Here is a 25,497-nt window from a genome sequence, read left to right on the forward strand (position 1 = left end):
TGAGACGTGTCAAGAATACGTCCTGTGATATCACGCGATATCCCTTTGTAAAATTTTAAGGGATTTTCGCTCCAGGAGTTAGAATTCTGGATACCTTTGGTAAATTCTCTGCGATATATCTCTGTAGTCAAATATACCCAGGAAGCTACCTTTGAAGGAACTTCCATCACGATGACATGGCCTGAGCCCAAAAAGTCTCCATAGACATGATGGATGCGTACAGGGATTCAAACTACAAAGAAGACAGTATGTTCTTAGAGCCATGCCCTTCAGACTGAACATAGCTCCAAGGGTATTCACCAAGCTTGCGAATGCAGTCATTCATCATCTACGCCTAAAAGGAATCCAGGTGGTAGCCTACCTGGACGACTGGCTGGTGAGGGCAGCATCCGAAGAAGAGTACAGGCAAGCCTCCAAGGAAGTGATCCAGTTCCTGTCTCCAGCTCAAAAGTTTCAGTTGCTGGGCGTCCACTGGAACTTGCAGTTGCACTGCCTTTCCATTTCATCAAAGAAAAGGAAAGAGATAGCAGGATCTGTCAAAAGCATTCTTCAGTCCACAAGGATATCAAGAAGGCAACAGGAGAGAGTGTTGGGGTCGCTCCAGTTCACCTCAGTGACAGATTCAGTATTGAGAGCACAATTAAAAGATGCATCAGGAGTCTGGAGAAAATACGCATCAAACGCTCGAAGAGATCTACAAAGACCGATACCAAATCGTCTGCTATCCCTACTCAAGCCATGGTTGGAGGCCAAAAACCTAAAGAACAAGGTTCCCTTACAACCACCAACACTGTCAGTCACCGTTCACACGGATGCCTCGAAAGAGGGGTGGGGAGGTCAGTCTCATCGTCGCAAAGAACCAAGGAACTCTTCACAACCTTCCACATCAATTTCCTGGAAGCCATGGCAGTTTTTCTTTCCCTAAAGAAACTGAAACTCCGCTGCTCAGTCCACATCCATCTGGTTCTAGACAGTGAAGACATAATGAGATGTCCAAACAGACAGGGCTCGAGATCGCCTCACATAAACCAAGTGATACTAGCCATCTTCCGCCTAGCGAAGAAGAAGAGATGGCCCTTGTCAGCAGTCCACCTTCAAGGGTTCCGCAATGTGACAGCGAACGCTCTATCCAGGACCAAACCGATAGTCAGAATGGTCCCTAGACGCAAGATCGTTCTCTCTCATCTTACGCAAAGTCCCAGGACTGCAGATAGACCTCTTTACAACGAGCGACAACAAGAAGCTACCCCAAGTTGTAGCCCTGTACGAGGATCCTCTAGCGGAAGTAATGGATGCGATGTCCATAGATTGGAACAGATGGTCCAAGATCTACCCATTCCCTCCAACCAACCTTCTGCTGAAAGTCCTTGACAAACTGAGATCCTTTCTTGGGACAGCAGCAATAGTGACCCACAAGTGGCCCAACAGCGTTTGGTTCACCTGGTAACGGAACTACACCTGAAGCTGATCCCGTTGCCGGACCCAGTTCTGACTCAGCAAGTGCAGAAATAGACTGACTCAGCTTCATCAGTGAAAACCCAGAACCTTGATCTCACGATTTTCTCGCCTAAGCAGTCAATAAACGGTTCGGGATTTTTAGGGACAGTATTAACTTCCTAGAAGAATACAAGCCAAAGTTAACAAGAAGACAATATGAGTCTTCCTGGAAGAAGTGGGTGGCCTTTGTCAAGGCGAAGAAGCCTAAGGAGATTTCTACGGATTTCTGTTTGTCCTTCTTCATCCATCTTCATGAACAAGGTTTAGCAGCCAATACGATTACTACATGTAAATCTGCCCTGGCCAGACAAATGCTTTACGCCTTCCAGGTAGACTTTTCCATCGAAATCTTCAACAAGATCCCTAAAGCCTGCGCTAAACTTCGTCCCGCAGCTCATCCTAAGCCCATTTCATGGTCTTTGGACAAAGTTCTTCATTTAGCATCAATCCTGAACAATGAGGATTGCTCGCTGAAAGACTTGACTCAAAAGGTGATATTCTTATTTGCACTAGCCTCGGGAGCCAGAGTTAGTGAAATAGTGGCCCTCTCGAGGGATGATGGCCACATTCAGTTCACAGACAACGGAGAACTGAACCTCTTTCCGGACCCGACGTTTCTCGCCAAGAACGAGCTGCCCACTAAGAGACTAAGCGATTGGGTCCCTGGAGAATCTGCCCTCTAAAGGAAGAGGCATCCCTCTGCCCAGTGGAATGCCTAAAGGTCTATCTTCATAGAACTTCAGACTTTAAGGGAGGTTAGCTTTTCAGGGGAGAGACTTCCGGTTCAACGTTATCCTTGAAACAGATAAGGGCGAAAATCACCTACTTTATTCGCAGAGCGGATCCAGACAGTACACCCGCAGGTCGTGATCCGAGAAAAGTTGCCTCGTCTCTGAATTTCTTCCAGACAATGTCGTTTGAAAGCCTTTGTGCTTATACTGGATGGAAGTCCTCAAGGGTCTTCTTCAAGCACTACGCGAAGCAATTACAAGAAATTAAATTTCATGTGGTGGTGGCGGGCAGTGTAATAAAACCTGCTGCTTGATTACTGCGAAGAACAGTGCACTATTAGGGACTTATAGTGAAGGGTGTACACGATAGACTCGTAAGACATATCGTGTTGAGTTTTGTGTTTAAGTGATAACACTATAGACTGGTCTCCCTACACAGGTGACATTAAGCATAATAGACTGACACAAGTGCCAGGCATTCTTATATGCACAGTGTTCCTAGTAACAACAGAATGTATAGTGAAATTTTTAGATTTCCCTTAGAGTGGCTAATGTTTCCTTTTCAGGTGAACCTTATTTATTTCTGTTATTACTGTTTATGCTTTTATGCAGAATTATTCAGTATACATTGTAATTGAATACAACCGTGATTTCTATTTTTGTAATAGACAATAGAACGAATCTTTGCGTCTCTTTCGCCCCAAATATTCCAGTGTATGTATAAGTCAGACCACCCTTCACTCCTTTGATATTTAAGTAAATATTGGAACTAAGATTCATATTTTTCCAAGCAAACAGGTAAGATCTTATTGTACTAGACTGTTTATTTCACTGTTTAAGGTTTCCTACACATATATAAACCTGTCTGTCTCTTTACCGACGGACCTGGGAGGTACAGTAACTTGTCTAGATCAATACCATGCTAATACAGACTATGCTTTACGTATATAATGACACTAATATACAAACTGTTTGCTAGATTGTTCCTTGAACTCACAATCCTCGGGTTTTTTCCTCGAGTCTACCCAGACTCTTCCCTGTAGGGGGCAGGAATCACTGACATATTTCTTGATCAGCTGATTGATGTATAACGGTAACATCAAGTGTCTCTAGGTCTAAAGACCAAAAGGAAAGATTTAGCTCGAGATGAACGGCACTATTGAAAATCCACAGATACATTAATGCTCTGGTAAACTTCCATCACGACGACATGGCCTGAGCCCAAAAAACGGATTTTGAGCAAAGCGAAAAATCTATTTTTGGTGAGGTAGCCATGTCGTCCGGATGGACCCACCCTCTTTTTAACAAAAGGATAATGAATCCTTTCCTATGGTACTGTATCTGCAACACCTACAAAGCTACAAAGAATGGCTCGGTGGCGCCTCACGGTGGCGATTTGGCACTCTATTTACAGTACAGTGGGAGTGTCGCCTCTTTAACGACTCTCCTTATTCTTGCCTCTCTTTCCCTAGAAGTGAAAGCTCTATTGGGGTCGTATATAGCCATGAGACGTGTCAACAATACGTCCTCTGATATTACGCGATATCCCTTCGTAAAATTTTAAGGGATATTCGCTCCAAGAGTTAGAATTCTGGATACCTTTGGTAAATTCTCTAGGATATATCACTGTAGTCAAATATACCTAGGAAGCTACCTTTGAAGGAACTTCCATCAGGACGACATGGCTACCTCACCCAAAAATAGATTTTTCGCTTCGCTCAAAATCCGTTCTGTGAAACCTTTAGTATAATTCTCTGGGAATATCTACTGTAGTCATATATACCCTCAGGAAGCTATTGAAGGAACCTTCCATCAGGACGTCATGGCTATCTCACACAAAAAAAGATTTTTCTCTTCGCTCAAAATTCGTTATTTGCGGTTGAAATGAAGGTCAAATTCAGTCAAATCATGTTATTTACTACAAAAACATATATTTTCTGTTCGAAATGAGAAGCTGTAATACAGTAAAACTTTACCGAGTCCTTAATGGTTTTTGTTCCGCCATACGCTCGCGAATAAAAGAAAAACATCAAGCTAACGGTAATAGCTGGGCAGGACTATCGAAATATTACTGGCTATATAGCCGAGGCCTAATAGGCTAACCCATAAAGAATAAAGTATTGACTACATAATCAACTTAAGTAATAGGCTTACTTTCAAATATGGGAACTAATGAAAACTTAATTTCTACATTAGGCAGTCCTAATCAAACCTGAGCTTAAGGCCCATAGGATAGAAAGTTTTGTCCTTTAGCTTAGGGTGATACGAAACAGCCAGTTAAATTGTTCTCTCTAACACATTTTTTTTTTCTTTCGGAAAATGGCCTCATTGTTACTTTTATAAACTACTGTATAAGTGTACACTTACAGATAAACTACTGTATAAGTGTACACTTACAGCCTAAAAAAACAGAGATACTGTTATGATATAAGTGATTTAATCCCTTATTTATAATAAGGTTATCCCCTTTTTTGGGCTCAAGCCATGTCGTCCTGTTTGTGGAGAATTTTTTATGTTCTGAGTGGGAACTTAGTCCGGGAAAGTCTCCTTATGACAGTTACATAAAGTTCAACAGGGGAGGATAATGAGCACTTACTCTCGGGGCACAAACGCCCTGCTAATACTTTACTGTCACAATTCACTAACCATCACTCTTAAATACAAAAGGGGGAAATTTTACTGTCCAGAGGCCGGAGAACTCCACACGTAGAATATATAAGTAATTTATGGCCTACTCTAGCTTTGTCAGGTCTATAGTCATCTCATTCTCAGGCTCTGTTCCGACTCCATCCTAGCTACCCCAATGAGATGCTGGACAGGTATTTTACGTGAATGTAATTAGACAAAATCCAAAATGGGAGCAGTGATGTAAAGTAGTTTAAAAGTTTAAAGATAAGGATCTTTACCTTCAAAGCAAATATATTAATGCAAAGTTCCTCGCTGTTACCACCTATAGACTTACTTAGGTTTACTCTTTAAATATTCCTAGTTTAAACATTAAATAAATGAGGGAGCAAAAATACTAAAGAGGTTTAATTAACCTAATATTGATTTATTCACAAATTTACATTAAAAGAAACGGACATCTTAACAAAGATAAAAATATCAAAAGAAATGCAAATTGAAATAATGAAAAATGGTTTAGACACGAGGTCTACAATAATTAAAAATCAAAATTGGGTCGGACACGTGGCCCATGTGACCCAGAGACTGTTAGTCTCAAAAGGCAAAAATTATATAGAAAAAATATATACACACAATCCCACCACACACAGTCCGAATAGTATAAAAGCCAGGTTCCCTATCAAGTTAAAATTAGTCTAAGCTAAGAAAAAATGGGGGAAAACTAAATGGCCATTGTTGTAGTACCTGCACTCCTTTGAAGATTAGTCCTATGCCCGGGATAGCTGTTGACCTGGTTGCACTTTGCACTCTTTACTGGCCCACCCCAAGAATCCTCGTTTGTGGCAATAGGTTTCCAGGTTCCACTCCTTCACTGTCTCCAGTCGGCAGCCACAAAACTCCTTGGTGAGTCACGTTTTGGGAGAGGGGGTGAGCCAGAGGTGCACAGGTTCACTGACCAGGCAGGTCAGTAGGCCAGGGCGGCTTCTCGTCGAAAGGCCCGACACTAAGGTCGAGGAGATCACCTGGCTTCACCTTGCCAAACAAGTGACAGTCATGATGCGCGCGGTAATCCATTGGGGGTGCCATATCGGGACTTCAGGACAGGGCAATATATTGTTGCAAGGAGTGCAGAGGAGGCAGGATTTTGTACTAAATACTTTAGAGAAATCTTGCTGCTCTGAGGGAGTTTATATATACAATAATCCTACCTATTCTGGCTTGCTAAAAATTAATAGTTTAAATGATTAATTAGCAATGGACTGGTGCGATGGGCATATATCTTAAAATTAACAAACCTTAATTGGTATTGAGAAATAAAAGATGCATTAATTCAGCAGTATTGAAATTTATATCAAAATTCAGTTTAGGGATTTAACCTCGACCCATGTAGTTAAGGAAAGAACCAACATACGCCGGGGGTTACACTAAGGCCCTCTGTTGTGCGTATCTACGCTGTGACGTCACGAACATGGCGTGCGCCACTATCAACAAGTTTTAGTTTAAAATAGTCCTCCTTATGTTTCGTTAAAGAAAACTGGATGTAGAAGAGAACGTTTAAGGGGTAGCTATAGTATTAGTAGAAGAGAGTTAAAAATGATTGAAAGAAGAAGAGTGAAGAAAATTCTTCACACTGTTGGAAGGTTCCTTCATTAGCTTCCTTGGGATATATATGACTACCATAATATTCCCGGAGAATTAAACTAAAGGTTTTCACAGAATTCTAACTTCTGGAGCGAGTACTCTAAGGGTTATCCCTTTAGAATATCGTATATCAACAGGGGACGCATGCATTAACACGTCACATGGCCATCTGCACCCCACCTAGCATTTACGCTTCGAGGGGGGGAATGTGGCGAGGTAACTGAGGTGCCATTCCAAAGTTACCCTACCTTCGTCACTGTTACGATACTTGCAACGTAAACAAACCGGCGCCATACTTGTGTGACGTCACGTCCGCCCTCACCATTCCGTTCATGGTAGCTCTCCTAGCCTTTTGCTTGTTCCCAGTGATCGGAGTATTTCTTGTGCATCCTTCAACATGTCTCAGCCTTCTGCTTCACCTTCTTCTGGAAAGTTGAGTACCAGGTTCTTGTATTGTTTAAATAAGCTCTGGCCATCGAGTAACGATTTTTTACGCTAAAATCTTGTGTTTTGTGGCCGAGCACTGCCTTACCCGGAGGCGCCATTTTACGGAGCTGCTGTTCGCTTTGCATGCATTATTTAGGTAGCCAGAACAGCCTTACCCGGCCTTATAACTAAGTTAAATCTTTAGTTATTTAGTCTTCATTATTAGGAATAAGTTATATTATGCTGATAGTAGTCTTCGGCGCTCTTAGTTAGCCGACCCCATACTAGCCTTTCAGCCTAGCATAGGCCGCAGCCTAGTGTTCATGTTTACTTCTGCATGATATAATAAGTGTTCCTAGTGTTTATGTTAATGAAGATATAGGCATTTTTAAACATATACGAGATTCAGTGTTGCACATATTTTTGCCTTCGAGGGACCATACAAGGGATGGTGCCTGGTCCAGCCAGGCCACACCTAACCCAACGCTTGGACCCTTGTATGCTTCCTTATCTCCCTTACCTTAGGGTAACCTCCCTCTGGGTAGCCTTGCTATTCCTAGCCCCTTACCCGAAAAATTTCGGGTAGGTTAGGCTAGGTAGTTCTTCCCTCTTCCCTCCCATAGTATCTTCGGGGATTTCGGTCAGAACCCCAGAGTGCTTATCGTTCATCCCAGTCAACCCCTAAGGAACGTCTTTCCCTTGGGGTATCGACTGAAACTGAAGGGGGGGGGGGGGGGGGCCAGCACTTCCCCCTAGACTGCTCTTGGTTGGTACTCGTCCCTTCCTCCTGTAGCCTAGCGATATGCATCCCCAGCCTTACCTAATCTAGGAGGAGATCTCCTGGTTTAGGTTAGGCCTTGGGGGTTTCTCTTTTATTATAGTTTAGGACAGTACACCAGTTCTGTTCCTTCTCTGAGCTAACCTACCCTAGGGTTGGAGAGCGCTTCTCTCCTGCCTGGGTAGTATAGAAAACAGATTCCCCCACCCTTTGAGAGCTTTAGGGTCGCGATCCCTTCTGCACCCTCACCCCACCCTACCCCATTCTATCCTTTGTGTCAGCTTGCCTTCACACCCCTCTCTGCTGTCCTACAATTCCCCCTCAGGGAGAATTGTAGGTTAAGCTGCGCTCTCCTGCCTGGGTGGCCGCTCTGCTACACTTCCCCCTCATAGTCGAACTATGGGGTTGTGTTAGCGGCCGCCCTGCCGGCAGAAAATCACCCTCCCCCCCCCTGTTTAGAGTGTTCTCTGATCCTCCCTTGGATTACCATAGGCACCCAGCCGTCTGCCGGCTCCCTGCCGTCATATGATAGGTTGTTCCCCCCCTATCATGAGTACACTCCTTCCGGAGGAAAGCCGGTTGGGTATCGAACATTACCCTTCCTCCTTCCCTCCTTATCTTTTTCTCTTTTATCATGGTGCCGGTCCACTGCCGCCCCCGCCTGCCAGAGACCGCCGCCGGCACGCCAGGTGACTCCCTACTACATAGGACGTTCCTATCTCAGGATTACCTAAGGCAACAACCTGTCGACTGCCGGGGGCCGCCGCCCCTTGCCGCCGGTAGCCGCCAGCACCCCAGGTGACCTTCCTACTTCATAGGACTTCCTGTCTGAGGACCAACTATGGCGTTAGCCTACCGGCTGCCGGGGGCCGCCGCCCCTTGCCGGCGACCGCCGCCCCTTGCCGCCGGCGTCCCTTGCCGTCGCCGCCCCTTGCCGCCGCCGCCGCCGCCGCCCCTTGCCGCCTCCGCCGGGGGCCGCCGCCGGGGGCCGCCGCCGGGGGCCGCCGCCGATGCCGTCGGCTTCTCAGAAACCTTCCATCTTATGTACCCAGCTAGGTTCACCATCACCGACAGCCTGCCAGCTGCCAGAGGCCTCCGCCCTGCCGGCGACCTGCCACCGTGCCGGTGGTCGCCCCCATATGTGTTTCCTACCTCTCTGCTGCTAAGTGTGTAGCCTTGATGGATTCACCCCGCCGGACCAGGCCTCCGGCTTGCCGGTAACGCTCCGCGGCTTCCAGGGACAAGCACCCCTTCCCCCCGGCTGCCGGCCCCGTGCCGGCAGTCGACCTATACATCCATATAGCCAGACTGATCTTCTTTGCTGTTTCATACCCTGAAGACAGTGTCTGAGCTGAATGATTGTACAATACAATGTGTCCAGCATACCCTGTGCTTCTCAGTGCAGTCTCTTACCGGGACCTTCCCAAATATTGAGGGGTTTATCCTATTTTCCCGTCTTTTATCTAAGTTCTGAACGATTTCAGACCTTTTCTACTCTATAGACAATTCCTTTATAAGGAAACCTAGTCTTGCTTCCCCATAGGGATACCATTCCCTCTCCTATAACCTCAAGTTCTAAGGAATTGCCGGCAGAAAAGGTCGCGGTACCTGGCTGGACGGGATTCACAAGTATGTGTCTTCCTACTTCTTTTCTAGCTCACATAACACAAATTCTAAGTTTAAGAATTAGATTAAGGAATCTTAATTTAAGAGTAATGTAAGTCATGACTCTATTTTCCATGTACTCATGTTCTCTTTCTTTTACATGAGGAGTACCTGAAGTGTGAGAGACCCTTCTGCTTGGTTCGCCGCCCGGACTTTTACGGGCATGGTGCGTGTCGGACCCACACGCCCTGTACTGCAAAGAAGGGCAACCTCAAGTACTGGGATCCAGTGTCCTGCCCAGTCTGCAAAGGCCTCCTCTACGAGGAGTTCGACAACCCCCAGTCCTTAGAAGCCAGGGACAATGCTTGAGAGAAACTGCGCAGGTGGGTGCGCGGTTTCCAGAAAAACGCTGCCGGGCCGTATCTCCTCAACGAGAAGATGAGGGCCATCCTTTTCCCAAAAGCGTCAGCAGATTTTGTGATCCCCCAGGATCAGATACCCTTAGTTCAACTGACCGTAGAACCAGACATCGAGACTACGCTTAGCAAGTGTAGTCTAGACGAGGTGGAGAAGATGTCGGACGTGTCCGACAACACCGAGAGGACCCTCATGGGCGAGGATCCGGAGGAAGAAGAGGATTAGGTGGAATACCCTGATTGGGAGGGCGAGGTCGCCCCTCCACCTCCGGCAGCTCCTGTAGTGGTCGAGGAGCCAGTCCCCTCTACCTCCGCCGCACCGCAGCCCCTGTTGCCTGCCACCAAAGATGCCATCTGGGTATTGGTGGCCTTAATGGACGAGAAGCTTAACAAGCATTCCGCCCAGATTACAAGCCGTTTGATGGAATGGAAGTAACCGAAGAAGATCTCGGTTAAGGACTTTCCTTCCTGCTCGGAGTCTAACCCCTGGAGGTACGCCGAGCATATGCCAATCACAACTGGCAAAATATTAATCAGTGACAAGCTAGGGTCTATTCTCCTGGAAGAAGTGGAATTCTTCCCTAATTTCGAGGCTTACCCGGACTGTTACGTCCGACTTAGGTCCGAACCGGCCACCAAGGAGGAGACTGAGCCCGAAGAGGTGATCGTTTTCGATCAGTCAAAGGCCCAAGCTTTACTGGCAGAATGCCTGAAGAGCCGCGGTTTTACTAACTCAAAAATGCCGGCTCTGGGCAAGAAGCACCCGTCCTTTCTTGCTTCCCCTTCCGCATCCTTCCCATTCGTGGAAAAAGCCTTCCATGCGGTCTTGAAGGCGGTGGAGGAAGGAAAACCCTGTCCTACCCTGGAGGAGTGTAGGCCTCTTCCCTCGCCCTTCCCCCCGACGACAAGTTCTGGAAAGATATCCAGTTCACCTTCACGGTTGGGAAGCTGGACCCTGACGTAGCTGGACGTCAGTTCAATGAGGACCTCCCGAAACTGAATGACCACCTTCTTCATCGGGAGCAAGAGACCAAGGAGAGACTGGCTGCCTCCCTGTCTCACCAGATTCAGCTCGAGGTCATGGCCGGGGACATTAGAGTCCCAGACCTCTATATGGTTCTTGTCAAAACCCACCTAGTGACTGTGATGAAGGACCTATACAGCTTCATCAGGGCCAGAAGAACCTGCAGAGAGTTCGTGTTTGCCAACGTGGCAGTGAAACACGAACCCCGGAAACTCATCTCCTCTAACATCTGGGGTAAGCATCTCTTTCCCTCTGCTCTGGTGAAAGAGATCATCGAATAAAGCCGTCTCTGAGAATCGGAACCTTCTCAACAAATGGCGCATGTCACGAAAGAGGAAATCCTCTCAGGATGAAGGCCCTCAGCCTAAGAGGAAATCCTCCAAACCAAGACCCCAGCAGCGTCAACAAAAACGCCAGTTTCCGGCTCCCGCTACTCCCCAAGTGGTCACTCAACCGCAACAGACCTTTCAGTTGGTCCCCCAACCAGTGGTGTCACAATCACCGGTCTTTACCTCTGCCTACGAGCGTCAGTCAACTACCTTTCGTCCCAAAGGTAGAGGCTCAGGCAGAGACTCCTCGCGCCGCCCCTCCAGGGGCAGAGGAGGAAGAGGAGCTAGCAGCCGAGGTGGTAAGACCTCGGGAAACCAGAAGCAATGAAGTGCTTCCGGTGGGAGGAAGACTCCGCCACTTTCAGGATTGCTGGACCTTCAAACCTTGGGCACACAGCATCATCAAGAAGGAACTGGGTTGGAGCTGGACATAACCACTCCCAACCTTCCACCAATTCTTCCAACCATCAACCTCCCTCTTGGAAGAATATGTCCTGGAACACTTGAACAAGAAGGTGATCAAGAGGGTCAAGTCCACCAGGTTCCAGGGAAGACTCTTTTGTGTTCTCAAGAAAGACTCAGACATACTCAGAGTCATTCTTGACTTGTCCCCTCTCAACAAGTTCATTGCGAACAACAAATTCAAGATGCTGACTCTTCAACATATAAGAGCCCTACTGCCTCACAAGGCCTACACGGTCTCAATAGACCTGGCGAATGCCTACTGGCACATCCCAATGAACCACCACGCTTCCTCCTACCTAGGATTCGGGCTCCATCGAAGAAGCTACGCCTTCAGAGCCATGCCCTTTGGGCTCAACGTAGCTCCGAGAATCTTCACCAAGCTAGCAGACACGATCGTCCACCAGCTACGCCTTCAGGGCGTCCAAGTGATGGCCTACCTCGACGACTGGCTGGTCTGGTCGACTTCGCCAGAAAAGTGTTTGAAAGCTTGCAGCAAAGTAACCCAGTTCCTGGAACATCTGAGTTTCAAAATAAACACCAAGAAGTCTCGCCTCGCTCCAGCTCAGAAGTTCCAATGGTTAGGAATCCATTGGGATCTTCAGTCACACTGCTTTTCCATTCCACTATAGAAAAGGAAAGAAATAGCAGGGTCTGTCAGAAGAATTCTCAAATCCAAACGGATCTCAAGACGACAGCAAGAGCAAGTTCTCGGCTCACTACAGCTCGCCTCAGTGACAAAACCAGTGCTACGAGCACAGCTAAAGGATGCATCAGGAGTCTGGAGATTAAACGCATCCGTCGCTCGAAGAGACCTCAAGAGACCCCTACCAAACAGGCTTCGCTCCCTGCTAAGCCCGTGGTCAGAAGCAAGGACCTTGAAAAGATCCATCCCTCTCCAACCTCCACCTCCATCGCTCAACATCCACATGGACGCTTTTCTGGAGGGTTGGGGGGGCCACTCCCATCAACGACAAGCTCAAGGAACATGGTCTCTCCTATTCAAGACGTTTCACATCAACATCTTGGAGGCCATGGCAGTTCTTCTCACCCTGAAGAAATTATCCTCGCGTCCTTCGATACACATCCGTCTAACTCTGGACAGCTCGGTAGTAGTCAGATGTCTCAATCGTCAGGGCTCGAGATCGTCCCACCTAAATCAGGTGCTATTACCCATCTTCCGCCTAGCGGACAGGAAGAAGTGGCACCTGTCTGCAGTTCACCTACAAGGATTCTGCAACGTGACGGCGGACGCTCTATCGAGGACAAACCACATAGAGTCGGAATGGTCCCTAGACGCAAGATCATTCTCCTTCATCTCCCGCAAGTCCCAGAACTACAGATCGACCTCTTCGCGACGAGCGACAACAAGCAACTTCCTCGATACATGGCCCCTTACGAGGACCCTAAAGCGGAAGCAGTGGACGCCATGTCCCTGGACTGGAACAGATGGTCCAAGATTTACCTGTTCCCTCCACCCAACCTTCTGCTGAAAGTCCTCTCCAAACTGAGAACCTTCAAAGGGACAGGAGCCCTAGTGGCTCCCAAGTGGCCCCGGAGCAATTGGTTCCCCCTAGTCCTGGAGCTACAGCCCAAGCTGATCCCTCTGCCGGGCCCAGTTCTCTCCCAACAGGTGCAGAAGTAGACTGTCTTCCCTTCATCAAAGAAAGTCAAGGATCTTCATCTCATGATTTTCTCTCCCTAGCCGTGAAGAAAAGGTTTGGGATCTCGAAGAGAAGTTTAGACTTCCTAGAGGAATATAAAACAAAGTCTACCAGAAGGCAATATGAATCATCCTGGAAGAAGTGGGTATCCTTTGTCAAGGCAAAAAATCCTACGGAAATCTCCATAGATTTTTGCATGTCCTTCTTTATTCACCTTCATGGACAAGGCTTGGCAGCCAATACGATTTCCACTTGCAAATTGGCCTTGACCAGACCACTTTTATACGCCTTCCAAATAGATTTATCCAACGAAATCTTCAATAAACTCCCGAAGGCGTGTGCTAGACTCCGTCCAGCACCTCCACCGAAACCCATCACCTGGTCCTTGGATAAGGTGCTTCATTTTGCCTCTAGCCTGGACAATGATTCTTGCCCTCTGAAAGACTTGACTCAGAAAGTAATCTTCCTTTTTGCTCTCGCCTCGGGAGCTAGAGTCAGTGAAATAGTGGCATTATCAAGAGAAGAGGGCCAGATACAGTTCGCCGACACGGGGAAACTTTCCCTCTTCCCCTACCCCACGTTTCTCGCTAAATATGAACTTCCCACCAAAAGATGGGGCCCTTGGAGAATCTGCCCCTTGAAGGAAGATGTCTCTCTATGCCCAGTGGAGAGTCTTAGGGTCTATCTTCGAAGAACTTCTGACTTTGGTGGAGGACAGCTTTTCAAAGGAGAAACGTCGGGCAGCGACCTGTCACTAAAACAACTTAGAGCGAAAATCACCTACTTCATTCGCAGAGCGGATCCTGACAGTACACCCGCAGGTCACGATCCCAGGAAAGTCGTCTCTTCCCTAAATTTCTTCCAGGGAATGGACTTTGAAAGCCTCCGATCCTTCACAGGCAGGAAGTCCCCTAGAGTGTTCTTCAAACAATATTCGAAGCAGGTGCAAGAAGTCAAGCGATTCGTGGTAGCAGCAGGTAGCGTGATGAAACCTGCTGTTTAGTGCTGCGTAGGACAGTGAGTTTTTCGGGACTTTAACTCAAACGGGTGCCTGTGTTGACCCTAGTGCGATACATAATGATTTCAAGGCTCTTAGTGTCACTAATGGACTGTCCTTTACCAAGGTGAAACTACATAGATTCGTACACGTGTACCACATGTTCTCGGACATGAAGTGTATTATGATTTAAAAGACTGGCGTTCCTCAGGAACTAGTGATTACAGAAAAGATTGTTTCCCTTTCAGATTCTGCATCACCATCTTTTACCATATCTATGTCTATTATTGTATTTTATTATTGTACATAAATTTTCATATTTCCATGCAAATTTCAAATAAATATTTATTTTATTTACCATATGTGTCTCTTTTCGCTCCTATTTTTATATGAAAATATATTGCTGTTCTTGTTTTATTGAACCTACTCTAGAGTTTATTATGATTAGTATACCTACTATCTTATATATACTCACCTAATGGTATAAATTTGTTCCTACACAAATATTTACCCTTCTGCTCTGTTTTGAGACCGGCACGATTTCTTATCCAGGTGAGTCTTTCCTCATCAGATTACTTCGAGATGTTCCTCTTGTCCTACTAGGACCTTCCCCGCCTCTGGTAGTGACATTCAATGGAGATGTCACGGTTTCTTTGGTCACCAGACCACGGGAATGTTTATACGGAGTACCAGGCACTTGAATTGGGAACAAATCCACGATATATTAATTCTCTAGTACACTTCCATCAGGACGACATGGCTTGAGCCCAAAAAATGGATTTTGAGCGAAGCGAAAAATCTATTTTTGGGTGAGATGGCCATGTCGTCCTGATGGACCCGGCCAACTGTTCCAGTTCAGCGTGCTAGGCCCCTCACTGCTGTATTGTACTGCGGAGGCTGGTAGTGAGCTAAAACGGAATGGTGAGGGCGGATGTGACGTCACACAAGTATGGCGCCGGTTTGTTTACGTTGCGACTATCGTAACAGTGACGAAGGTAGGGTAACTTTGGAACGGCACCTCAGTTACCTCGCCACATTCCCCCCCTCAAAGCGTAAACGCTAGGTAGGGTACAGATGGCCATGTGACGTGTTAATGCATGCGTCCCCTGTTGATATACGATATTCTAAAGGGATAACCCTTAGAGTACTCGCTCCAGAAGTTAGAATTCTGTGAAAACCTTTAGTTTAATTCTCTGGGAATATTATGGTAGTCATATATATCCCAAGGAAGCTACTGAAGGAACCTTCCATCAGGACGACATGGCCATCTCACCCAAAAATAGATTATTCGCTTCGCTCAAAATCCGTTTATTGCACCTCTCTTGTTTTCATTGTACTTATACCCGCTGTTGTGTTTCGAACGTTCATGTTGTTGAGCGGACCGAGCCCCCACCTTCCAACAATAAACGGGAAGCCATGATTTCGTCTTCTTATTGAGTCAAATCTCTACAAATGGCGACGAGAGAACTCGCCATGGATATGGGAAACCTCCCAAGTTTATTTAAACAGATTTAAATATATTCACCTTGCAAGACTTCTGATAGGTGCCAAATGTTTGTTGCCGACGCCGGAATTAGGCCATCGTGGTTATGCCTAATTGGATCCTGGATTGATGCCGCATGTTTAATCGTGACTGGACTGGTGTTGGATTTAAGCCTTTATGACATTTATGATGTTGATGCAGTTTTGGGCACATGGTTCTTTAAGCCTATCATACGTTTTTGTTATCCTAACATACCGAATCGTCAGGTGTTTGTGTGCTACGCTACATTAGCCTAGGCCTAAGTGCTTGTGAACAGTCTATTGGTAAGATTTCAGTATATGACCGCAATGTCGTCATCATCGAATCACATTAGAATTGATTGTTTTAATCCATCGAAAATTTCCTTGGAATTATGGTTAAGCCTATTAGAGGCACATTTTGGTCATTTAAATGTTACTAAGGCTGATGAAAAAAAAATGCCCTGCTTGTGTCATTGGGTACTGAGGTTTTTAGTGTCTTAGGTAATCTTTGTGCTCCTGATTTGCCCCACACAAAGTCCTATGGTGAATTGGCTCAGTTATTGGAAGGTCGTTTTATTATTAAGCCTTCTTATCACAGAAGTTTGATAGCCTTCCAGCAAAGAAAAAAAAGGAAGGATGAAAGTGTAAAAGAATTGTATGCTGATTTAAAGGCTCTAGCAAAGCATTGTAGTTTTGGCAACCAATTTGACAGTAGAATAAGAGATCAGTTATTTATGGCTGTAGATGCCGAAGTTTATTTTTCAAATTTAGTGGCTCTCAACATAGATCTCCAAGCAATGACCTCTCAGGCTATTTTGGAGAGAATTTTGAATATGGAAAAAGTATTTGTAAGTGAGAAAGAGGAGGTTCAGTCACAGGTTCAGGTTGTGAGAAGAAAGTATGTAGGTTTATCTTGTCAACATTGTGGTTTCTCCCATGACAGCTTTTATTGTAGATTTAAGCATTTATCATGTATTAATTGTCATAAAAAGGGTCATTTACAGAAGGTTTGTAAAGAAGCGAAAAGAGAGAGTGGTTATGGTACAGCTAAAGGTTCAAATCAACCGAGCAAGAGGGATTTTAACAGTAAACCCAAGTTTAATAGTAGGGAAACTGTAAAGATGGTGGATGGTCAAGATGTATCATTAAGTGATGACGATGAAGATGGTAAATTGTTAACTGTCAGAGATGAAATCTATGCTGTTCATGCTGAGCAATTTTATTTTTCGGTTAATAAGATGCAAGTTCCATTTGAGATTGATAGTGGTGCTACTGTTTCAACTTTGAATAAAGATTGGGTTGAGAAGTTAAATTTGAAAGTTGAACAATGTAAGAAACCCTCACAGGCTTATGATGATTTTAATACAAAGGTTTTGGGAAAAGTGATTACTCCTGTTGTGTATAATGGATAGGAGGTATCACAAGTCTTTTATGTTGTTGGTTCAAATAACACAAATTTATGTGGAAAAAATCTAATGAAACATGTTGGTATTTATTTGGCATGATTAGATGAAAGTACCAAGGTTAACAATGTTCATAATGTAAGTGTTGAACAAGTGTTTGAAGATTATAATGTCGATGTAGGCAAACCTATTTCTAGAATTGTATCGAGAATTCATTTAAAGAATGATGCTATTCCAAAATTTGTAAAAGCACGCACTGTTCCATTTTACCATAAAGAAATGGTTGAAGTGCCCATTGATAAACTAGTAAGTGAAAACATTATAGAATTTGTTTCTCATAGTGAATGGGCTACACCTATTGTACCTGTGTTAAAGGAAAATAAGAAAGAAATTCGCATATGTGCAGATTTTAAATATTTGAATAAGCAAATACATTGTGATAAATACCCTTTGCCTAAAATTGATGAACTGCTGTGCAGTGTTGGTAAAGGCAAATTTTATTCTAAGATTGATTTGAAGAATGCATATTTGCAGATACCTGTTGAAGAACAAAGTCAAGAGTTTTTAGTTATTAATACACACAAGGGGATGTATAAATACAAGAGGTTGCCATTTAGCTTGTCCTCTTCTCCTGGGATTTTTCAAAGATCTACTTCACAGATCTTATGTATTATTGAGGGTGTTGCTGTATATATGGAAGATATAGTTGTCAGTGGTGAAAATACAGATGAGCATGATGAGAGACTCAAGAGAGTTTTAAAGGTGTTGCAATCGTATAATGTACAGATAAATAAGAGCAAAACAGTTTTGAATAAGGAATGTATTGAATATTTAGGTTAATGTATATCAAAAGAAGGAATAAAACCATCCCCAAATTAGGTAAGAGCAATTTTAGATGCTCCATGTCCTATCTCAGTAGCAGAGGTCCACTCATTTTTAGGGATGATTACATTTTACTGTAGATTTATTAAGAATTTTTCAACTAAATCAGCTCCATTGTATGATTTATTGAAGAAAGGGGCCAAGTTTAAATGGACAAAGGTTGAACAGAAGGCATTTAAATGTCTTAAGCAAGATTTTGTAGACTCTAAGGTGTTAGCAAATTTTGATGAGTCATATCCCTTGATTGTTGAAGTTGATGCTTCACCCGTTGGAGTCGGATGTGTCTTATTGCAAAAGGTCCATGGAGTAGAAAGACCTATTTATTTTGCCAGCAAGAAATTGAGTAGTGCTGAGATGAAATATTCACAGTTGGATGAAGAGGGACTGTCCTTGATTTTTGCTGTCAAAAGACTTAGATATTCTATTTTGGATAGAAAATTTATGGTTAGAACGGACCATAAACTATTGTTAGGATTGTTTGGTAAACATAAGCCAATTCCTCAGAATGCTAATTCTAGGATACAAAGATGGGCCTTGTTACTTTCGCAATATGACTTTGATCTAGTGTATAAACCTGGAAAGGAAAATGTTATTGCCGATGCACTTAGCCGTCTTCTAGTAGAAGATGAAATTCAGTCTGGGATTCCGGCCGAGTATGTAAGATTAGTGGAATTGCTGGATTTTGACGAAATTTCTTATAAGGTAATTAGTCAGTATAATAAGAAAGATAAAGTGATGTCTCAGTTAATTAATTGTCTAAGATTCGGCTGGACTAAAAAAAATAATTTGTCTCTCATGGAATATTGTAATGTTAAAGATGAATTGTCTCTTCCTGATGAGGTAGTGTTATACAGGAATCGTATTGTAATACCTGTAGAATTGAGGTGTAAGGTATTGACTCATTTACATAATGGCCATAATGGAATAAATGCCATGAAAGCTGAGGCTAGGAAATGGGTTTGGTGGCCAAAGATTGACCAGGACCATGTAGAGATGACAAAGAATTGTGATATTTGTTTTAAGAATTATAAACAACCATCAGCTAATATGTTGTCATGGCCTAATACAGGAAAACCGTGGTCTAGGGTCCACATGGACTATGCAGGTCCTATAGATGGTAAATATTTTCGAATTGTCATTGACTCTTACAGTAAGTTCTTATATATAAAGTTTTCTAGTTCTTCTACATCGGGTGTCACTATAAATCACCTAAGGGAAGTGTTTTCTAATTTTGGCTGGCCAGACATGATAGTGTCAGATAATGCCTCCAATTTTGTATCACAAGAATTGGAAATGTTTTTGCAAAAGAATGGTATAAAACATGTGTGTTCTGCCCCGTATCACCCAGCCTCTAATGGTCTTGCAGAAAGATCTGTAAGGACATTTAAGGAGGGTTTAAGAAAATTTAAAGAGGGAGATTATACTACTAGGGTTTGTCGTTTCCTTTATAATTATTGAAGAACTGTACATTCGTCTACAGGAAAAGCTCCTGCAGAGATTATGTTTAATAGAAATTTTAGAGGTACTGTAGATGTAAAACTGAAAGAAATTAAACAATGTAAGGATAGTATTTCAAATGAAGAAAACATGTACAAAGTTGATGATGCTGTGTTTGCACGTAACTATGGTAAATCTCCACCATGGGTGGAAGGCAGAATTGTGGAAGTATTGGGGTTAAGAAATTATAAATTGCAAGTACATTGTTCAGGTAATATGACATTAAAAAAACATTCTGATCAATTGATACATAGATATTTCGGTGATTTTAATCAGTCTAATAATGAAATAATGAATAATGATTATGATGGCCCTGTTGAAAGTGAAATTGAAACTGATAATACTGTTGTAACAAGTGTTCCTAGTGAATTAACAACCCATTCTAATATCATAGACACAAATGATGTACCTTCAAGAGATATTATTAATGTACCTTCTAGGGATGTAAGTAATAGTTACTGTAATGAGTTACCTATACCAACTCCAGTAGTGAGGTCACAAAGAAATGTAAAACCACATGATCATCTTAATCTATAAGCGTTTTGAATTCATAAAGAATTTTCAGGTTCCCTTGTTTAAGGAATTTTGATGATTTATTTTTTTATACGTGATGTTTAAAGAATTTTGATGATTTATTTTTTGTGATGTTTAAAGAATTTTGATTTATTTCTTTATTGTGCAATTATTGCAAATTCTAGGGGAAAGGAATGTTATGATATAAGTGATTTAATCCCTTATTTATAATAAAGATATCCCCTTTATTACACCTCTCTTGTTTTCATTGTACTTATACCCGCTGTTGTGTTTCGATTCTTCGAACGTTCATGTTGAGCCGACCAAGCCCCCACCTTCCAACAATAAACGGGAAGCCATGATTTCGTCTTCTTATTGAATCTAACCTCTACAGATACCTTAGAAGAGAAACAAAAACAGTGTTCCCTGAATATGGAGTTGGGTTGACTACTGATGATTTGTTTCACGTGTTGTAAGTTGTAACCTAAGTTTCTGAGTAGTTCTCGTCACTCGTGAGAGAGGCAGATATCTTGGTATTATTGCACTGTATTACAGGGCAATGTAACCTTGGGTAAAAACTACTTTTTTTCTATTGAAAAAATTCCGCTCTCTTTGAAAATGACACTCGTTCCCGTTGCAAATGAATAGTTTCAGATATATATATATATATATATATATATATATATATATATATATATATATATATGCATATATATATATATATATATATATATATATATATATATATATATATATATATAAATATATATATATATATATATATATATATATATATATATATATATATATATATATATATATATATATATATATATACTGTATATATATGTATATATATACATATATATATATATATATATATATATATATATATATATATATATATATATATATATATATATATATATACATATATATAACGGATTTTGAGCGAAGCGAAAAATCTATTTTTGGGTAAGATGGCCATGTCGTCCTGATGGAAGTTCCTTAAAGGCAGCTTCCTAGGGTATATTACAACTACGGCGATATTCCCAGAGAATTTACCTTCAGGTACCCAGAATTCTAACTCCTGGAGCGAGTATCCCTAAAAAGACCTTAGGGATATCGTAAATATCAGTGGACGTATTCTTGACACGCCTCATAGCAATCTATACCCCGAATAGAGTTAACACTTCGTAGGGGTCAAATGGCAAGAAAACGAAAACGATAAGAAAGGGGGAAGCTGTTCGTAAGGCATCTCTCCTCCCCGTTTCGAAAGCGTGCCCTGCGCCGCTCGCGGCGCCATCTGTATTCCTTGTAGCGATACACGAGGTGCTACAGATACTGTATGTAGGGAGGGGTCCTACAACCCTTTTCACTTTTTTTTTTTTTTTTTTTTGAAAAGGAACAGGGCGGGTCCATCAGGACGACATGGCCATCTTACCCAAAAATAGATTTTTCGCTTCGCTCAAAATCCGTTTTTTGGGCTCAAGCCATGTCGTCCTGATGGAAGTATACCAGAGCATTACTGTATCTGTGGATTCTCAATACGTGCCGTACTCCTCAGGAATGTTTCTTAGTCAACTCGACTGAAAGACCTAAGATGTTACCGTTATACATCTTTTCACTAATCATAAGCCATGAAAGCGCTTCCTGCCCCCTACAGGGAGGAGTCCTACTAGACTCTAGAAACGAACGAAGAGTACATATACCTATGTATGAATCACTCGCCAGCCAGTACAATATAGTGGTCTCACTCTATATGAAGTAAAGCATAGTCTTACGGAACTACAGCATCCAAGGGAAAAAATCCCGACCAGCACCCTGGTCGAAGTAAAATTAGACAAAAAGGTTATATCTGCGTAGGATTAAACTTGCTGCCACCACCGTCCTCAGAGAGGGGTGGAGTCCTTTATGCTAAGGAAAGTATAAACCAGTGCAACAAGGCTTTGCATTAAGGAATAGGCTATTATAGATATCCCCGATTAATATACATAGGCTAAATGCTCAATAAATAACATGAAATCAATATAGGTGAAGGAGACGCAAGGTTCCCGAGAACAAGTTTATTGAGTAACAATAAATAGACATGGTCACCATAAATATATACATATGCTAGGTGGATGACCAACAATTTACACAAGTACCGTAGTGCATGGATGAATGGTTATCTGAAAGAAAACAATTAGGTCACTTGCCGCATACCAAGGTATCAAAGTTAACGTCCATGTTACTACTTTGCTGACATTAGCGTTAGCAACGCTCGGCACACCTGTCTGTACTTGTGCTACCATCACCATAACGCTGGAACAGTCACTGTGGGCTCTCAGAGCCTTCACTACTAGTTATATCAACGCATATAACTAACCACTCACCCAAGAATCAAAGTCCCAAATAATTCCACTGTTCCTCGCAGAGTTTAAACAGCATGGTTAACGACGCAACCAACTGCTACCACAGACCTCTTTAGCTGCTCCACTTGCTTAGCATAGTGGCGAAAGAATACCCTGGAAGACTTCCAGCCAGTGTATGAACGAAGGTGTTCAAAATCCATAAAGTTAAGGAAGTTTAAGGATGAAGCAGCTTTCCTCGGATCATGACCTGCAGGTGAACTGTCAGGATCCGCTCTGCGAATAAAATATGTAATTTTCGCCCTAAGCTGATTTAAAGATAAATTCGAGCCCGATGTTTCTCCTCTGAATAGTTGGCCCCCATGGAAGTCTGAAGTTCTACGAAGATAGACCTTTAGGCATTCTACGGGACATAGAGATGCATCTTCTTTCAGAGGGCAGATTCTCCAGGGACCCCACCCGTTGGTGGGCAACTCGTTCTTAGCGAGAAACGTAGGGTCCGGAAACAGGTTCAGTTCTCCCCCATCCAGGAACTGAACTCGGCCCTCCTCTCTCGAGAGGGCCACAATCTCACTAACTCTGGCCCCAGAAGCAAGGGCAAAAAGAAAGATCACTTTTTGAGTCAGGTCCTTCAATGCGCATTCCTCATTATCCAGTAATGAGGCAAAATGAAGGACTTTGTCTAACGACCACGAAATAGGCTTTGGAGGAGCTGATGGTCTAAGCCTAGCACAGGCCTTCGGGATCTTATTAAACATCTCGTTAGCGAGGTCTACCTGGAAGGCATATAGAATGGGTCTTGTCAGAGCTGACTTACATGTAGAAATTGTGTTAGCCGCCAGCCCCTGTCCGTGGAGGTGGATGAAGAAGGATAGGCAGAACTCCGTAGAGATCTCTTGTGGGTTCTTGTCTTTGACAAAGGCTACCCATTTCTTCCATGCAGATTCGTACTGCCTCCTAGTAGACTTACACTTGTATTCTTCCAGGAAGTTGATGCTATCTTTCGAGATTCCGAACCGTTTCTTCACCGCTAGGGAGAGAAAATCATGAGCTGCAGGGTTCGGGTTTTCTGTAATGAAGCGTAGACAGTCGACTTCTGGACTTGCTGGGACAGAACTGGGTCCGGGAGTGGTAGAAACTTCAGTCGTAGTTCCAGAGCTAGAGGGAACCATACACTGTTCGGCCACTTGTGGGCCACTATTGCTGCTACTCCCTTGAAGGATCTCAGTTTGTTGAGGACCCTCAACATCAGATTGTGAGGGGGAAACAGGTAGATCCTGGACCATCTGTTCCAATCGAGGGACATCGCATCTACTGCTTCCGCCAAGGGGTCCACGTATGGGGACACATATTTCGGCAGCTTCTTGTTGTCCTTCGTCGCAAAGAGGTCTATCTGCAGTTCTGGGACTTGTCTCAAGATGAAGGAGAATGATCCTGCGTCTAGGGACCATTCTGACTCTATCGGTGTAACCCTGGATAGAGCGTCCGCGGTCACATTCCGGACTCCTCGAAGGTGAACTGCTGACAGGTGCCACTTCTTCTTCTCCGCCAGTCGGAATATGGCTAACATTACCTGGTTGAGAGGTGGGGATCTCGATCCCCGCCGATTCAGACATTTCACTACCACCTCGCTGTCCAGTACCAACCTTACATGGATCGAGTGACGTGGGGATACTTTCTTCAGGGTAAGAAGCACTGCCATAGCTTCTAGAAAGTTTATGTGAAAAGTCCCAAATAGCTTGGACCAGGTCCCTTGCACTTTTTTCCGATGGGAGTGACCCCCCCACCCTACCTTTGAGGCGTCTGTGTGGATTGTCACTGACGGGGGGGATGGCTGAAGAGGTAGAGACCTCTTTAGACGACTGGCTTGAGACCACGGTCTGAGAAGAGAACGTAGTCGAAGTGGGACCGGTCTCTTCAAGTCCCTTCGCTCTTTCGATGCAAAGGTTCTCCATACTCCCGCTGCATCTTTTAGCTGTGCTCTTAGCACTGGGTCTGTTACTGATGCAAACTGAAGAGAGCCCAAAACCCTCTCTTGTTCGCGTCTTGATATCCTCTCGAACCTAGAAGTCTCCTGACAGACCCCGCTATTTCCTTCCTCTTTGACATCGGAATGGAAAAACGGTGTGACACTAGATCCCAGTGAATTCCCAACCACTGGAACCTCTGAGCTGGAGAAAGACGAGACTTCTTTCTGTTGATCATGAAACCTAGATATTCCAGGAACGAAATCACTTGTAGGGAAGCTTGCAAGCATTCTGCTCTGGATGCTGCCCACACCAACCAATCGTCCAGGTAGGCTACTACTTGGAACCCTTTTAGGCATAACTGTTTGAGCGCTGCGCTCGCAAGCTTCGTAAAGATCCTTGGGGCTATGTTTAGCCCGAAGGGCATCGCTCTGAAAGCATAAAGTTTTTGTTGTAGCTTGAATCCTAGGTAGGGGGAGAGACGGCGACTTATTGGAACGTGCCAATATGCGTCTGACAAATCGATGGAGACGGTATATGCCCTCTTGGGCAGTAAGGCCCTTATGTGTTGTAACGTTAACATCTTGAACTTGTGGTTCACTATGAACTTGTTGAGTGGTGACAAGTCCAGAATGACTCTGAGTTTCCCCGAGTCTTTCTTGGGAACACAAAACAGCCTCCCTTGAAACTTGATGGACTTTACCCTCCGGATCACCTTTTTCTCCAACAGATCTTGGATGTACTCCTCCAAAACGGGGGTGGAGTGTTGGAAAAATTGAGGGCACTGGGGCGGAGTACTGTACCAACTCCAACCCAGTCCATTTTTGAGAAGGCTGTGGGCCCAGGGATCGAAGGTCCAGCGATCATGGAAATACTGAAGTCTCCCACCTACCGGCGACACTTCACTTTGACTGCCCTGCAGTCTTGCCTCCCTGGCCGCGACCACCTCTGAATCCTCGTCCCCTAGAGGGGCGTCTCGCCGAACCTCTGGCTGCCCCTCTGGGCCTTGCACGAAACGTGGTTGATTGTCCCTCGAACACTGGATTGAATGCCGGGGAAGCTGATGACATGGCTTGGGGTACCCATTGGAAGGTGGTCGGGGTCTGGGCTACCAGTTGTGGTACCGGAGGCAAAGCTGGCTGCTGCTGCTGCTGTCTTTGTGGTTTGAAAGGCTTGGCTGGGCGGG

The 25,497-nt window shown here is 44.0% G+C and overlaps 1 protein-coding gene across 1 annotated transcript in view; it reads left to right on the forward strand.

The window, feature by feature from the left end:
* Positions 1–20,315: 20,315 nt before the first annotated feature.
* Positions 20,316–25,497, forward strand: part of LOC137656901 (putative inorganic phosphate cotransporter) — a 237,376-nt gene continuing 232,194 nt past the window's right edge. The window contains exon 1 of the mRNA XM_068391285.1: positions 20,316–20,465. The gene's annotated coding sequence lies outside the window, so the exon portion shown is untranslated. The remainder of the gene's footprint in view (positions 20,466–25,497) is intronic.

This window comes from Palaemon carinicauda, chromosome 17, assembly GCF_036898095.1.
Source record: "Palaemon carinicauda isolate YSFRI2023 chromosome 17, ASM3689809v2, whole genome shotgun sequence".
In the NCBI taxonomy this organism is placed as follows: domain Eukaryota; kingdom Metazoa; phylum Arthropoda; class Malacostraca; order Decapoda; family Palaemonidae; genus Palaemon; species Palaemon carinicauda.